The sequence below is a fragment of the Otolemur garnettii genome, unplaced genomic scaffold (assembly GCF_000181295.1).
Source record: "Otolemur garnettii isolate 467f Iridium unplaced genomic scaffold, OtoGar3 scaffold00044, whole genome shotgun sequence".
NCBI lineage: Eukaryota > Metazoa > Chordata > Mammalia > Primates > Galagidae > Otolemur > Otolemur garnettii.
The window spans coordinates 8217075-8222075 of NW_003852439.1; the positions used below are offsets into that span (position 1 = coordinate 8217075).

General features: G+C 42.6%; 2 pseudogenes; both read left to right on the forward strand.

The window, feature by feature from the left end:
* The first annotated feature begins 2694 nt into the window (after positions 1-2694).
* Positions 2695-2826, forward strand: LOC111725606 (annotated as a pseudogene).
* A 1870-nt stretch (positions 2827-4696) lies between these two features.
* LOC111725616 lies at positions 4697-4916 on the forward strand (annotated as a pseudogene).
* Positions 4917-5001: the final 85 nt, after the last annotated feature.

Genomic DNA, 5001 nt, shown 5'->3' on the forward strand with positions numbered 1-5001 from the left:
ACTCAGGAGGTTGAGGCGAGAGAATTGCCTAAGTCCAGGAGTTGGAGGGTGCTGTGAGCTGTGACATCACAGCACTCTACAGAAAGTGATAAAGTGAGACTCTGTCTCTAAAAAAAATTTTTTTTGCACCTATATTCATAAGAGAAATTGGGCTGTAGTTTTCTTTTTTCAGTGTCTTTTCCTGGTTTTGGTATCAAGGTGATATTGGCTTTGTAGAATGAGTTGGGCAGATTCCTTCCTTCTCTATGTTATGAAATAATTTCTGCAGTATAGGTATCAGCTCTTGTTTGCAGGTTTGGTAAAATTTGGATGTGAAACCATCTGGTCCAGGCTCTTTGCCTATAACGCAGTGGCTAGGGCACCAGCCACATACACCAAAGCTGGTGGGTTTGATCCCAGCCCCTGCCTGCCAAAGAACAATGACAACAACAACCAAAAAATAACTGGGCGTTGTGGCAGGCGCCTGTAGTCCCAGCTACTTGGAAAGCTGAGGCAAGAGAATCGCTTAAGGCCAAGAGTTTGAGGTTGCTATAAGCTGTGATGTCATGGCACCCTACAGAGGACAACATAGTAAGACTCTGTCTCAAAAAAAAAAAAAAAAAAAAAAAGAAAGAAGGAAAGAAAGAAAAGAAACCATCTGGTCCAGAACATTTTTTTGTTGAAGGGTTTTTTATTGCTTTTTTTTTCAGAGACAGAGTCTCACTTTATCGCCCTCAGTAGAGTACTGTGGCGTCACAGCTCACAGCAACCTCCAACTCCTGGGCTTAGGTGATTCTCTTGCCTCAGCCTCCCGAGTAGCTGGGACTACAGGTGCCCACTTTATTGCTGTTTTATTTATTTATTTATTTTTGAGACAGAGTCTCAAGCTGTTGCCCTAGGTAGAGTGCTGTGGCATTATAGCTTAAGGCAATCTCAAACTCTTGGGTTCAAGCAATTCTCTTGCCTCAGTTTTTCTATTTTTTTAAAGTAGAGACAAGGTCTCACTTTTGCTCCGGCTGGTCTTGAACTTGTTAGCTCAAGCAATCTACCTGGCGTGGCCTCCCAGAGTGCTAGGATTACAGGCGTGAGTCACCATGCCCAGCCTTTATTGCTGTTTTAATTTTGTTACTTGATACTGGTCTATTCAGAAGTTCTATTTCTTCCTGATTGAGCCTAGAGAGCTTGTAATGTTTCTAAGAATGTGTCCATTTTCTCAACATTTTGAAGTGTATGTACATAGAGTTGTTTATAGTATATAGAGATGATATTTTATGTTTCTGTGGTATCAATTGTTACATATATATATATTTTGAAACAGAGTCTGAAGCTGTTGCCCTGAGTAGAGTGCTGTAGCATCATAGCTCATGACAACCTCCAACTCTTGGGCTCAAGTGATTCTCTTGGCTAGGTTTTTCATTTTTCTATTTTTTATTTTTGAGATAGAGTCTCACTATGTCTCACTATGTTGCCCTCAGTAGGGTGCTGTGGCATCACAGCTCACAGCTCACAGCAACCTCAAACTCTTGGGCTTAAGCGATTCTCTTGCCTCAGCCTCCCAAGTAGCTGGGACTACAGGCACCTGCCACAGTGATAATGCTTCGCTATTTTTTTGTTGTAGTTGTCGTTGTAGTTGTCAGGCCCAGGCAGGTCTGAACCTGCCAGCCTCGGTGTATGTGGCTGGCGCCCTAACCACTGAGCTGAGCACCAAGCAAAATCAGCTGGCACCAAGCTGATTTTGTTCTTTTCTTTTCTTTTCTTTTCTTTTTTTTTTGAGACAGAGCCTCAAGCTATCCCCCTGGTAGAGTGCCATGGCATCATGCTCACAGCAACCTCCAACTCCTGGGCTCAAGCGAGTCTCCTGCCTCAGCCTCCCAAGTAGCTGGGACCACAGGCGCCCGCCACAATGCCTGGCCATTGTTTGGTTGCAGCCATCATTGTTGTTTGGTGGGCCCGGGCTGGGGATTCGAACCCGCCACCTTAGGTGTATGTGGCTGGCGCCTTAGCCTCTTGAGCCACAGGCACCGATCCGATTTTGTTCTTTTCAAAGAACCAACTTTTAATTTCATTAATCTTCTGTATAATTATTTTATTATCAGTTTCATTTAGTTCTGCTCTGACCTTCCTTATTTCTTTTCTTCTGCTGGGTTTGGGATTGTTTTGCTTTTCCTTTTTTTTTTTTTGAGACAGAGTCTGAGTCTCACTTTGTCATCCTCAGTAGAGTCCTATGGCATCATAGCTCACAGCAACCTCAATTTGTCAGCACAATAGACATCCACCAGTGTAAAACCACCCAAAAGCTAAAGGTCAGAGCCCAGATACCACAATGGCTCAAGAGGTAAAACAAAACAATAAAGTTCTATTCAATAGGATGAACAGAAATCTATACCACTTATTAATTCTTTTTTTTTCTTTTTTTTGAGACAGAGTCTTAAGCTGTCACCCTGGGTTGAGTATTGTAGTAGTGGTATCATAGCTCATAGCAAACTCCAACTCTTGGGCTCAAGCAATTCTCTTGCCTCAGTTTTTCTATTTTTAGTAGAGACGGGGGTCCCACTTTTTGCTCAGGCTGATCTCAAACTCTTGAGCTCAAGCAATCTACCTGTCTTGGGCTCCCAGAGTGCTAGGATTACAGGTATGAGCCACTGAGCCTGGCCTATCAATTCTTTCAATAAATGCAAGTGGCTTAAATTCCTCACTCAAGAGACATAGGCTGCTAGCTTTGCGCAGTGGCAGTATCATAGCCAATGAAGTGGGATTATTGCTAATTGAAAACTTTTCCCAATACCCCGCCATGACGACTTGCAATATAGTGAGCATTGGCAATTTTTGATTCAGTCTCTACGGAGACTGAATTTAAAAAAATAAAGAAGAGGGGCAGCCCCTGTGGCTCAAGGAGTAGCCAGCCCCATATGCTAGAGGTGGTAGGTTCAAACCCAGCCCTGGCCAAAAACTGCAAAAAAAAATTAAAAATAAAGAAAGAAAGAAAGAAGAGGCTCAGCACCTGTAGCTCAAGTGCCTAAGGCGCCAGCCACACACACCAGAGTTGGCGGGATAGAATCCAGCCTGAGCCTGCCAAACAACAATGACAACTACAACCAAAAAAAAAAAAAAATAGTGGAGCATGTGGCAAGTGCTTGTAGTCCCAGCTACTTGGGAGGCTGAGGCAAGAGAATCATTTAAGCCCAGGAGTTGGAGGTTGCTGTGAGCTGTGATGCCACAACACTCTACCCACTCTACCCAGGGCGACAGCTTGAGGCTCTATCTCAAAAAATAAATAAATAAGAAAAAGACAAAAGAGACATAGGCTGGCTGAATGGATAAAAAAAATACAAGCCAAGTATCTTTTGTCTTAGGAAATGAATCTAACTCACAAGGACTCATTCAGAGTCAAGGTAAAAGGATGGAAAAAAATATTCCATGCAAATAAAAACCAAAAGAAACTGGTAGGCCATTCTCATATCAGATAACATAAACTTCAAATCAATAAAAGTAAAAAGTTCAAATTTGGTGACTGATGACTATAATTTTAGCACTCTGGCAGAGTGAGGTGGGGGGAATCCCTTGAGCTCAGGAGTTCAATATCAGCCTGAGCAAGAGTGAGACCCCATCTCTACTAAAAAAAAAAAAAAATAGGTGTTGTGTTAGGTGCCTGTAGTCCAAGCTTCTTAGGAGGCTGAGGCAAGAGGATCACTTGAGACCAAGAGTTTGAAGTGGCTGTGAGGTATTACACCATGGCATTCTATCCAGGGTGACAGAGATTCTGTCTCTTAAAAATAGATAAATAAATAAAGGCTGGGCGTGGTAACTCATCTGAGTAATCCTAGCACTCTGGGAAGCCAAGGCAGGTAGATTGCTTGAGCTCAGGAGTTCAAGACCAGCCCAAACAAGAGTGAGACCCTATCTCTACTAAAAATAGAAAAAGTGAGGCAAGAGAGTATTGATTGAACCCAAGAGTTTGAGGTTGCTAGGAGTTATCATGACACTATGGTATTCCATCCAGGGCGAAAGAGTGAGACTCTGTCTAATAAATAAATAAATAAATATAAAAACAGTCATTATATAGTGGTGAAGAAAACAATTCAACAAGAAGACATAACAATCCTAAATGTCTATGCATCTAACACAGAGAACCTGGAATCATAAAGCAAATCTTACATGATCTAAACAAAATGATAAACAGCAGCATTGTAGAAGCTAAGGTCTGTAACACCTCACTGACAGAATGGGCATTCTAGCCTGAGCAACAGAGTGAGACTCTGTCTTTTTTTTGTTTGTTTTTAGAGACAGAGTCTCACTTTGTTGCAGTCAGTAGAGTACCATGATGTCATAGCTCACAGCAACCTTCAGCTCCTGGGCTTAAGGGATTCTCTTGCCTCAGCCTCCTGAGTAACTGGGACTACAGACACCTGCTATAACGCCTGGCTATTTTTGTTGCTGTTGCAGTTTGGCCAGGGTCAGGTTTGAACCCTTCATCTTCAGTATACAGGGCCAGTGCCCTACTTACTGAGTCATAGGTGCCACCTGAGACTCTCTTAAAAAAAAAAAAAGTGCTGAGAGCAGAGAGAGAGAAGGAGGGAGGAGGGTAGGGGTTCATGGTGTGTGACACACATTTTGGGGGCAGGACATAATTATAAGAGGGACTTTACCTAACAAATGCAATCAATATAAGCTTGTTCGTTGTACCTTCAATGAATCCCCAACAATTAAAAAAAAAAAAGTGCTTGCTTCAGCAGTACATATACTAAAATTTTAGAACAATAAAGAGAAGATTAGGGGGCAACACCTGTGGCTTAAAGGAGTAGGGTGCTGGCGCCATATGGTGGAGGTGGCAGGTTCAAACACAGCCCTGGTCAAAAACTGCCAAAAAAAAAAGAGAGAAGATTAGTATGGTCCCTAGCAAGGATGATATGCTAATTTGTGAAGCACTCCATATTTTTAAAAAATGTTTAGGGCAGCGCCTGTGGCTCAAAGGAGTAGGGCACTAGCTCCATTTGCCAGAAGTGGCGGGTTCAAACCCAGCCC